This window comes from Lonchura striata, chromosome 1, assembly GCF_046129695.1.
Source record: "Lonchura striata isolate bLonStr1 chromosome 1, bLonStr1.mat, whole genome shotgun sequence".
NCBI lineage: Eukaryota > Metazoa > Chordata > Aves > Passeriformes > Estrildidae > Lonchura > Lonchura striata.
In genome coordinates, this window is record NC_134603.1 from 91,662,776 (window position 1) to 91,675,429 (window position 12,654).

At 44.1% G+C, this 12,654-nt stretch overlaps 1 long non-coding RNA gene across 1 annotated transcript; it reads right to left on the bottom strand.

The window, feature by feature from the left end:
* Positions 1-5,301: 5,301 nt before the first annotated feature.
* Positions 5,302-9,831, bottom strand: LOC110473716 (uncharacterized). Its single transcript, XR_002465916.2, has 3 exons — positions 9,534-9,831; positions 8,342-8,377; positions 5,302-5,352 (listed from the first exon to the last, which is right to left on the bottom strand). It is a non-coding gene; the product is annotated as an uncharacterized LOC110473716 (long non-coding RNA).
* Positions 9,832-12,654: the final 2,823 nt, after the last annotated feature.

Consider the following 12,654-nt stretch of genomic DNA (forward strand, 5'->3'; position numbering starts at 1 on the left):
ATTATCCATGCAGGAACTGGAAAATCAACTTTGCTCAGTACAGGCACCTTTCTCCCCTCAGTCAGTGGTACGAGCACTCCTCTTCTACATGTCAGGTTGAGCATTATGTCAATGTGAGCTTCATCTGAAATAACCCCGTGGCTTTAAGGATCACAAAGTTTTCCCAAAAGTTACTTTCACATTTCACTGCTGCCAAGGCACTCACTGCTCAACCTCCCATCAAACACCCAGGGATGCAAGGAGGAGAGATGTTATATGTGTCTATGATAATTCGTGCAAATAAAATTGTCACATATTTTATAGTTTTGTACTGTTAAGATAATACTCCTACAAGAAGTTTTTAAAATGCACAGGCCAGTGATGGGATTGCAACACAATTTCAAAAACAACTGGACAAAGGAGTGAGGACTTAATTTACAAGCAAATGAATGTGGCCAGCCCAGAGATGGGTCATCCATCAAGATGGTCCGAGGAACGCAGGGACAATGAATGCACGATAAATATCTGATATGGAGAAGCCATCAGAACATCTCAATACTGAATTCTGGGAACACAATCACGGGTGTTCATCACTCTCCAGACATGTTTTGTTTAACTTGCCACAGAGAAAAGAACACCACATGAATATGTGCAGTCCAAAAAGGAAGAAAAGGGACTCTGCCTTGGGCAAGAAAAACCATATAAAAATCAGTCAGACAGGACAGTCGGTGTGAAGCATAGGAAACCAGAGCCTCTCTGCTCCCCTCTCTCAAGCTGCAAAGTCCCCATGCAGTTGTCAAGAAACTGCTGTTGTTTGGCAACCAAGTTGATGGCCAGTGTGAAATGACTGTCTCACGGCCAGTGTGGGAAAAAAGTCTGCCTCACACTCATGGCAAATGCAGAACACACATGGCTCTTTACTGCATAACTTAATTACTGTTTCATGTTTATTAGAAAAACCCTTCCTCTTTCAGGATGATGAGCGAGGGAAGGAAAAAGCAGGCAAAAGCCATCCTTGAAATGGGCAGGTTTTAGAGAAATTGCCAATTCATAATTCATAATAATAGGCCATAATTCATACTGCATAATCCCCTGCTGCTGCCTCTGCCATTTCTTGCAAGCCAGGGTTGTGCAGCTCCTGCCTTTTCTAGAGCAGTGCACTGCTGCAGCCTCGGCAGAGCCACTGCCTGCTGCTCCAGCACAGGCAATAATGTAGGTGAAAGATGCCCACTTCCCACAGCATCATCTGATGCCAGAGTACACCCCAGCATCTTCACATCCCCCATAACTTCTAGGCTCTCTCTGAGCTTTTGGCACTCTCTGGCATGAACATCTGGGCTGCATTTTAGAAGTGTCCCTCCCACACCCGTCACCAGCTCTTCAGAGTGTTGTCACACCAGTGACACACACCTTCCCTCTGCCTACAAACCAAGCATCTGTAGCTTTTCAGACCCAAATTCAGCTTTTCCTTATTGAACTTCCACTTCCAGGCTGCCTGCTGTACCTTAACATGCCTCAGTCTCAACCTAAAGGCTTTAGAAGCTTGTGGGATTTCCTCCAAAGGTAGTTCTTAACCTTCCCTTGCCATTTCTCCTCTCACAATGTCCACAGGTTTAGTCAACATTTAGACAGTAACATTTCCAGGGCAAAGCCAGGGTCATGCCAGTCCCCAAAGACTACACAAAACATTCCTCCCTTCTCCAAAATATGCCTGTTCATCATCTTAGCCTGTTAAACTGAGATTCAAAAGCTGCATGTGTGTATCTTTCTTAAGTCAATGGAGCCCTTTTTCTGCTACAAGGTTTTCCCATCTCAGAGATGGACTGTCTAGATAATGCAGATTTGAAGTATTTTTAAAAATTATTTATTTTTGTTACTTGCACCCAAATTACACCTATGACAGCAGCTTTCTCTAAGAGCCTGGATATAGCTGTGTGGCTTGTCAACATCACAGCAAAGCTGCAGCTGTATCTAGTGCTGCAAAGTCCTTCCCAGAAATTCTTCTGACTTTAAGAGGGTATTGAAGCCTAGGCTTGAGAGTACCTGCATAAAGTGAACAGCAGCAGGAAAAATATCTAATCTAGCCCTATTGACTGTTGACTTCACATAGAGCAGGAATGATGTTTGACTTCCTTGGAGGTTGCATGAGGGGTAGCACAGACTCTCCGTAACTTGTAACTGTCCGTAACATCATTTTCCCTCTGATGTACTGCCCAGAGATAATTTTACTTTGATTTAATTAGAGCTAAATTTGGAGTGGAGTTCACATCATGAGCAAAGCTTGACCATGCTGGACATATTGCCAGCTGTTGGATTAATTTTGGAAGCCCAAGTACATAATTCTTTATTCAAAAGCCAAATATTTAGCCTTCAGTGCCAGTGTGTTATGCAGAGTATGAAATAGCCAGGCAGCTTCCTGACCTTGGAAGAAACACCTCTCCAGGGCATTGATTTGAGCTCCTGGAAGGCTTCTGGGTTCAGATGAGGGTGATCTTTATCCCCCACCTTCCAGGTCAGTGGCTAGGATCATTTAGGTGTGGCTTCCCAGATCAAAGGACCAACAAGGATAGTTTCAGGTCAAAATTTCAGGGCACAGTCTGGGCATGCACACTGCCAGCTGCTGTAGAGGCCTTTTCTTCAGTTCTCAAAGCAGCAGAAAATCAGTAGTTGCCCATCCCATGGACAAAAGCTCTTAGTGTCTCCTTGTCTCTGCAGAAATAGCCTTTGCTCACAGATGTTGTGGACTGCTGAACATGAGAAGCTGAAATGCTCAGAGGGAGAGGCAGTGCTGAGTAGATCACTTTCCCATCTCTCCTGGGGTTTAATTTGCAATAGTAACCTCTTCACAGCAGTTTGAGCTTCAGTTCTGTCTTTTCAGCAGACAGCATCAGGCGTGGCTTAACCCACAACTGAGCTGCAGTTTGCTTTCTTCTTTCTTCACCTCTCTGGTCCACTTTTGGCCCTCGCCCCCACAGGCAAAGTCCACCAAGTCAATGCTCCTCACAGGAATTCACCTTGCTGCTACTGGCCCCTCCATCCTCCCAGTCCCTGCTGCAGGCGAAGCCCAGTGCCTGGGAAACCAGTGCTTAAGTAGCACTGCTGCAGCTGCAATGGGCTCGGCATCCACACCACCGCCCTGACAGGGGCTTCTTTTTCTCTGCTGAACACCGGGGGAAAGGATATCTGCTGTACACACAGCAATTCCACACACCAGGCTGACTGTGGTAAAACCAGGAGCAGGGAGTAGGAAGTCTCAGGTCTCCAGCAGATGCATGAAGCTCAGCTCATCTGCTCTGCACTGCCTTGCCTTTGCTGCAGGAACAGCAGCAGCTGCTGCCCAGCCCGCAGCGGGCTCCCAGAGGGTTACATGTTCCATAAGACCAGGCAAAAATTGTAATTCCCTGGTTCTGTGCAGGCTCGTGCCCACTGAGTATCAGCTCCTGTCAGCCAAGGGAGGCATGTAAACATCCCACTGCTGGGTGGGGGGAGTTGTCCTCTGAAATCAGGACTTTTTTTCTCCTTCCACGTAATTTCCCTTTATTACAGAAAGAGTGATCAGGGCCTTTTCCTTGATGTAAAGCTGCAGGAAACCAAATTCAAGAGGCCCTTCACAGCTTCCTACTTAGCCAGCTTTACCTTGCTCAGCACTGCAGCCAGGGCTGCCCAAACCATTGCCAACCAGGAAAGCACAATAACAATGTCCCAGAAGCAACTGCTATTTATATGAAGGAAGACTTAACCGCGATTAAATGAAGGTTACAGTGAAGGACAAGCAGAAAAATCTGGAGGAGAGCAGAGAACAAGAAAAGCAAAAGAAAGCCTTCTCTGGCTTTAAATTTTCTTGCAGAAAGGAATCAAAGTAAATCTTACAAATTTTTGTGCAGTTAGAGGACCCCAGAGCATTTTGCTATGCAGTGATTCAAGTTCTCCTTTATTCCCAGTCAAGCGCAAAGAGAAAAGCCCCAGGGGTGAGTGGCCATGAACATGCAAAAGAAAAATAGACTTTTACTGTTTTTTCTCCCTATGCTTTGTTTTCATGAAGGATGTTAGGAGCAGCCCACCCAAAAGCCTTTTATCTCAGGAGGAGACTTGAGCTGGAAATAGGTACCTGTAATTAACTTGCCTTCCAGAAGGGGAGAAGTAAATTTACCTGGCTTTTCTTCATAAGGCATTTCAAAGAGAAATTAATTTTTGATGAATGAGCATGTGCATGCTGCAGTGCTTGACCTGCAGTTAGTTTTCAGGCCTCGCTGCTCTAGACACAGCTTTCACTTGTCCACTCACAGATGTACTAAAGAAATAAGCACAACAGCCCTGCTGGAAACCTGTATCACTTTCACGGGAGTTGCTACAATGAAAAGTGGACATTGTCAGAGCAGGGCTGCACTGCACAGGACACCTCATTCCACCCCGAAACAGCAGCAAGTGGAGCTGCCTTTGCTCCTGAGAAGGTGAAAATCCACAGGTCCCTCAAGTACAGGCATTACACAGAAACACCGGTTCAATCCAAGAAGTAGAGCTGCTGAAGACAGCAAGATAGACAAATAAGAAAGCTTGTTCCTCACTTCCTCCTTTTCTCTCCATGGGTGGTGATGTTCAGAAATGCCTCAATTTGGATTAGCCTGTACCTACTCTCAGTGTGAGGCACCTCAGATGCAATTCATCCTGCCTATCTAAAGACATTTGCTTGTGAGAAATATCATCAGAGTCCCCTTTAAGTTGATTAGAGTCCAGTCTATATGATTAAATCTACTTTAGGATGAGACAAATCCTTGACAGGCTCTGATGATTGATTGCATCTTCTTAGGTCTTCAAGGGCAGCTGAGACAAGCAGCTCAGGTGCAAATGACCACATCATACACTCCTAAATTTTGAGGATGATGAATACTACCTGGAGACCTGCCTCCTGAATCTTGGTGTGGCCATATACACAGCTCAAGTCATGACCTGAACACTAAAACACTGTAGAAACTCATGGGCTCCCCCAGCCCACCAAGCCTGAATCTGGTATTGGTACCATCAAAGCACTTGTCCTGAGGGTTCAGCAAGTCAGGGCACTCCTGAAACCTGAGCCAGCAAATGTCACAACCCTCATCCAAGCTGAGTACCTCCAGTCATGCCACCTACTCCTGCCTTCAGACAGCCTCCAGGCTTTGCAATTAGCCCTGGCTCTAAAGACCCATCAACTAAAACATGATCTGTGCCACATAGGGAAAAAGTTGGACATGCAAGCAACTCACAGATCTGTGCCTCCACTCTCCCTGCAGTTTTCTTGCCAGCTCTGTACTTGTAGCAATGCAAAGTCCAGGTGGTTACAGACCTCCTTCCTTAGGAACTCCCAACATGAAGGATTCCTGGGTTAGGTTGCTCTTCCTTGTACCAGTGCAGAGAAATACAAGAAAAGAGGAAAATGAGACAAATTTCCTTAAGGTCACAAGGGTAATTGATAGGTTTCCCTCCATAAGTAATCTGCATATATGTCTGCCTTGCTGAAAAGTGTAACCTGCAGTTTCAGACACTCATTTCCAGGGAGAGCATGCACCAGATGCCAGGTTAAGTGGCTTTGGCACAGGAAGGGCTGAATCACCAAGAGAGGCTAAAGGAGAGTCAAACAATAGAACAACTCTGTTTTGAATGTTGGTTTCAAAATTATTTTCTGACAAAAGTGAATTTGCTTTCTTCTTCTAGTTAGAAATGTTCTGTGAACATCTTTTTTCATTTACTCTGAATGCTTCTCACTACCACACGTATGTCTCATCCCATTTTTGTCTGTTTTTCTCCTCACATGGGAATGAGGATGACACAACTGCAAACAGTAAGTACCTTACATGGCGAGTATGTAGATCCAGCTGAAAGAGATTGCACATTTTTATTTTCTTCTTCTCGAGAACACTATCTTCCCCAACACTTCTTCATTATAGTTGAGAGAAAAAAAAAAAAAAAAAAACAAAAAAACTTCTAAAGAACTTATTCTCAATGCTGTATCAGCCAGGCACTGCCTATGCAGTGACCTGAAGTGGCAGCTGGCAGCACAGGAGTAAAGAGTCATGTATTTAGGCACTGTGCTCATTAGCTGTTAACCAGAAAGGTATCAAGATACTCCTAAGCTACTTCTGTCCTACAACAAACAGCACATTACTGGATAAAACAAAAGCACCCACTTGGAGGCCAGCACAGGACACCACTATTGCCATATAATCCAGAGCCCTGCAGCTGACCAGTTTTCTAGCAAGTGATTCTGTCTCAGGCTGTTCTAGCATGGGGACAAATCCCATAATTCATATATTTCATATGGAGCCATTACAGCTCATCAGCTACTTATCAGAGGGGCTCTGCTACAGTTAAGTTTTTATGCTAAAATTCCCATAATATGCAGACACAGGAGCCTGTGGCATCTCTTCTACATCAAACCAAAAATCTTTGGAGTAACCCATCTGATCCATATAAATTATTCACAAGTAATAACTTCAGCAGAAAATGCCAACCTCTACTTCCAGGCAAGGCAACAGAGCATAAAATCTCCATGCCCTGTGATCATTGCTCAGTTTCTCATCCTATGAAAAAAACCAATCAAGGGGAAAAGTGAAATTCAGTGTTTCCCACATGAATGCATCCATGGCTTCCCAGGAGGACATTGTTTGACAAGCATCTAGGAGGTCATTAAAGCAGGCTCTGTTCCTCAGCAATGCTGCTTTTCCACAGGCTCAGTGATGAAGGCACAAGCCTTACACACATAAAACCCCAGCTGTGGCTCCATCACCAGCTGAAATCTATTTTTAAAGCTGTCTCCATGTACACAGAAGCAAGTCCTCCAAGCCTGATTTTTCTCTAGCCCTTGCAGTTTAAGTCAAGAACAAATAATACCTTTTGCACAAGCAGGAACTAATTAGCTCTTCAAAGCTCCCCTTCACAGGTGAAATCAGCTAAGGAGGCTGAGACAGCCTCACACCTGCTGGCTGCAGCCCAAAGCCCAAAGGCAGAGCCCAGCTCTGCTCTCTGCTGGTCCTGCCCAGTATGCAGGGCATCCCAGGCAGGAAAGGCTCCCATCTCCTCCCATGTGCTGCGATGAGTGCTGGCTTCTTACTGACTGTTCACAGCAGTAAATATGACAGCTATTTGTGAAACAAAGGAAGGGTTTTCTTCATTCTCAACTTCAAAGACTTTTTTAGTTGAGGGAATATACATGTATTGGTTTTGTTCTCTGAGCATTTCTAGCTATCAGCCTGACAACATTTAAGTAAGAACTTACTAGGTGGGTCAGGCCATGGAGCACACAGCCCCCATGGAGCACACAGAAATATTCTGTTTCTGAAGGGGCAGGAAGATCTCTTTAGGGTACATTTACAGGTCAACTCTCTCTAGTGTTCACAATCATTAGATATTGGATATTAGGAAACACAGCACTGACTGCCCCTCTCATCCTATAAACTTGGGATTTGCCCAAGGAAGTATCTATTAGTTGGTATCTGCAGGTTCACAACCTTATCTTTGTGACATCCTGTGGCAGCAGATTGCAGGTTTTCATTACCTACTGTGTGAAGTGTTTATCCACATCTTGAGACATGCCAAGAAATGTTCTGCTGCAGCAACCACTGAAGTGCTTGGCTATCCTAGAAAAGATACTGCTCCTGTCACGTACCTGTACCTTGAAACAGTGTCCTTAGTCTGTTGTGTTGTGTTTCCTGAGTGGGAAGTATGCACTGAACCCAGAAGCTCCCCCACACTCCCCTCATCCTCGCACACTTTCTTACTTTCCCTAGGACAGGTTCACCCTGCTGTCCATCACAATTACTTCTGAAACACCCACCAGTCCTGGTTAAAGTGTTGATGACAAGCACATCTCACCTAACATGAACTGAGAGCAAGGGTCTTGGAGAACAGAGAAAATACAGTGTGACACAAGTATTTTCTGGTTTTGTATACAGATCCTGGCTAGTCACCTTCAGGCTGGAGTTTGGCCAAGAGAAAAAAGAGAAGCCCTGTCTTTTTTAGCCTTAAACACCACAGATACAAAAGGTTGGCTTCAGCTCTTCCTCCTGCTGGCCACAGGGCAGAGGCTTCTTCCTCCTGTCCAAGCTCCCACAGGATGGGTGGGTGGTCACAGCTGCAGCGGCCCATAGCATTGGCAAGAACCTACTTTCCAGTGGCATTTGTGCTCCCCATGGAGCTGCCAGGCAGAGGAGTGGTGTAAGAGCCAGTGCCACCCTCAGCCCTATTTTGGTGTTATAGACAGCCCAATTTTTAATCCCAGCATTTCATCTCCGTTTTGACTTGGACACTCTCACAAGCACTAGAGATCACTAACACAAGAGCAGCAGTCCTTCAGACCCAAATAGCAGATGAAGACTCCTCAGGCACACACCTGCACAGCCTGAGTTTCCCTGGCAAGCCACACAGACTGAAAAGAAAAAAAAAGTTAGTTAGTTTATTTGTTTGTTTGTTTTAAATGCCAGCAACCCCTCTAAGTGTAAATGCTAGATTTGCTAATGGGGATTCACTGTAGGTCTTGAGTAATAAATGAGGGATTCAATAAGGGGAAAATATGTTTCTCCAAAGTCCTATGCAACAAAATGCTTACTCCTCCCTTAGCCTCAATACAGAGTCAGCAGCAGCATAACTCAACAAGGCCTCCACCATGTCTCTATCCCCTAGCTTTTCTCCAGAATTTTAGTCTTTAATGCAAGGAAAATGTTACACAGGCTCTCTGTCTGCAAATCTAATAATAATATTGTGCTATTAATATTATATTTTATATTAATGGTAGGCTACTATTGGATTAATCCTAATATTAGTCTTTGGAAGAAGGTTTTAAAGTAAGCTGATCACAGGCACTTGTTTTACCTGATCAGTAACTAGCAGGATTTAGACCAGCTTTGATGAGGTGGAATGCCACATCACATCTCAATTGTGAGAAGCATGAGGATGCAACATCAAGAACTGGTTTTGAAGAGATCTGGACAGCAGACAGCTTGCCTTTGCCATCAGATTGGGGAAAAACTCCACAAAACCAATACCTCACCTAAGCTGCTATAGACACTGGTACAGTATGTTTGTAACCCTAAGAAGAAGTCGTGTGTTTTGTAGACTTTTTTTTTTATTTCTCAAGCGCGGTGAGAGTTAAGAAAAGCAGACCTCTCTTGGCATTTTGAGACCTCCCTCCCTGAAGAAGATAGTTTTGAGGTCACTTTCCTTTACAAAGTAAAGCAATGCACCAGTGCCCTTGAGGCTCCATGCATTCCCATAGGTATGCAGGCTCAATACCTACAAGCAGCTGCCCTTGTACTTCCCAACCCACTAAATAACAGCAGAATTACTATTTATTACAATAATAATAATAATAATAATAACAATAGTAGTAGTAGTAGTAGTAGTAGTAATAGTAATAATAATAATAATAAAGCTACAGCACCGGCAAAGGAGCTCAGCAGCATCGGTCCTGCCAGAAGGGCCTGTCTCCAAAGCCTGGCGGCCTGTGCCATCTAGCGGTGACAAGCGCCCTTCCCTCCCAAACTGGATACTAAAAGCCTCCAGAATTTTACTATCTTTTTATTTACTATTTCAGACTGAATCTGAGGTGTCCGGTTCAAGGATAAGCATCTTCCACTATCCATGACATCACTTCAAGGCTCAGGAGAAACGTGAGGAGATCCTGGAAGCAAAGACAAAGGAAATGCAAAACCAAGTCTACCCTCTGTACGTGAATATTTTGGAAAATGTAAAACTAAGGCTGCAAAGTGCCACTGCTAGTACTTCAGTCCCACAATTGTTAAATGAACCTCGTGATTTTGCCCAGAGAAGCTCTGGATGCCCCATTCCTGAAAATACTGGGTTGGATGGTGCTTTGAGCAACCCCATCTTGTGGCAGGTGTCTCTGCCCATGTCAGGGAGGGTTGGAACTGGATGGTCTTTAGGATCTCTTCCAGCCCAAACCATTCCATGATTCTATGATTTTGGAAAATAAAGAGGCTAACAAAGAAATTCAGTAAAATGTGGCAAATCAGAGCCACAAAGTGAAATTCACAGCTCCCTGCCTTGGCATGGCCCCTCTGCTGGCCTGGAGGAAAGATGAACATTCGTCCACATGGCTGTAGTACTCACACTGGTTTGTGTTTTCCAATGTGTCCCCAACCCACTGACACCACAGGTTGATCAGACTGGTTCTGTTCTCGGAAAACCAAAAATCAAGTTGTGCCAGGATCAGAAGTCAAACAGATATGGTGCCACCCAGGCACCAACATGAGAGAGCTTTAGAGGATTTCCATCATTGCAGAGAGGATGCATACCTGGCATGTCCAAGCTAAGCACATCCTCTGCCTATGCCTTGCAGACACCTGCTCCCTGCACCAAGCTCAGCCCTCTTGCAACCACCCAGGTCACCAGGCAGCAGCTCCTGCTTCTCCTAAGGATCTTCTCAAAGCAGGGTCTTTCCAGGGGGAGAAACTCTTTATATTTCTAAAAACTGAGACCACTTATGTTGGAAATAAGTGGTAGGCAGGGACAGATTTTGATGCATTCCACCATGGCAAGGAAGTTGCCCAACATTTTTAAACATGTTAAAGACCAAAAGCTGATCAGCTAGCATCAAAAGACTCATTTGCCACAGGAACTACAATTAACCCAAAATAAGCAGTAAGTTCTCACAAAGATAGAAGGCTCCTGATTAAATCCTCGAGTGAGAAGGAGCAGGGCACTGTGCTAGGAAGTTAGAGATTGACTTTAATAAAAATTCAGTGCTGACACAGCCCCAGCAGTTCAACTTAGCACACAGTTGTAGCAAAACTTGCTTTGAGCCACAGCCTGTGTTACTTGTGAACAAACAAATTTGCTGGCAGAAGGCTTTCAACTCCCCCAAAAAAAGTTAAAATACTCTAGTGCAGAAGAGAGGACATTTACATGACAGAGAAAGGTATTCTCCTTGGAAGTGTTCTGAGGAAGACACAGGTTACATGTAACTTTTTTTGAAACTTCACTGTTACCTGCATTGAAGGCTGGATGTTTTAACAGACTGTGGACAGCAGTCAGCTGCCTGAATTGTTCAGCACACCCAGACCCAGGGAGAAAGATTCACAGGCAAGTACCTCTCAGACCACAGATGTGGGATCCCACAGATGTGGCATCTTACCCTTCTCAGTTCAAGTACACTGCCAGCATTTGGGATGAGTCACAGTGGCAGTGACACAAAACAAGCCAGCAGAGGCAGGTACACCACAAATAGTATGTTGTGTGTTTTCAATATGTGGACAACAACCAGAGTGGCCACATTACAGCCCTATCCCCCCATCTTTCCCTACATATTAGAGTCTCTCAGCTGCCAAAGTTAAAGGAACATTTGTGCTATTCATTTCCCACTATGGAAAATGAAAAGCCCAGCGAATAGAAACATATGGAAAATAAAGCCCAAGATGTACTTGATTGCAGTGTCCCACTTTGTGAAAATAATTCCTTTGCCTGAAGTGGAATCCACCACTGCTAGACATCCACATAAGCCCTAGACCAGATGAGAGCCTTTTCCCAGGCACTGTGAAGCAGTGCCAAAAAGTCTCCCTTCTATCCAACTTTCAGTGTTCAGCTTTCAGAGATAACACTGTGATTACAAACATCCACAGATGATCAAAACATAAGTGCTTTTATGGTCGACATGAAGAACACAGCAATATTCATGTCTTAAACATTTAACATAAGACCCAAGATATTCACATAGCCGACTTCCAGTCTGATCACAGATAAAAACATGTTCATGTTAAGTAAAACCCAAGCAAGATGTAACACTGGCTGTATTTTATAAAGATTGTGTACTTTAATTACATAGACTCAAGGCCACAGGAGACCCCTGATAGCACAGGAGCACCCATAGTACCAGTTAAAACAGCTTTTGTTGGAACTTGTGGCAAACTTGTACAATGGCACCTTTATTCATCCCACTGGAACAGACCAAAAAGGGATTCTTTGGGATCAGCACCAAAGCAGAAAAGCAAGCACAAGTTTCACATGCACTTGACACCAGTTGCCCATCACTGATTGTTCTCACCTATATTAGCCCCCAACACACACCACCATATACAAATCCAACTTTCTGAGCTGAAAAGCCTGGGTGCTCAAGTCACGTAACACCAAGACATTTTGCTGCACTCCATTAGTAGCCTGTTTTTAGAAGGGAGAAGAGTAAGACAACAGCAGAACATTTGTTCTCTCATATTTCAGATTTTTCTTCAAAATCTTCTTTTAATGTCTGATTCTTAAATAAAATAACCCAGGATACAATGTATGCATTTTTCTTAACAGAAGCAGTAAGGGATGAAGCATGTTCTCCCTTCCTTCTCCTGTCCATCTTCATTTCCAAAATAAGAACTTCCTACTTCATCAAGACACTTATTTTAGAAAAACTAGAGTCTACAACCAATTGTAGATGGAAAAAAGCAGAGAGGGGAGGTGGCTTGATTTTTGGGTGGTTGTTGTTTGTTTTGTTTTTTTTAGTTGCTAAAATGAAATTACAACTTCCAAGGTATACGGCAGGAAAAACACCTTTACTAACAACTACTTTGAAAGATATACACAAACCTGCCCTTTACAATGAAGTCATCTGCAGGTATAGCACCAGCTAGAATGTGACTGTTGACCAATCCTCTTTTGTAGTGTTTCACACTCAAACCAGCAGTCTAACTCTACAGACGAAAT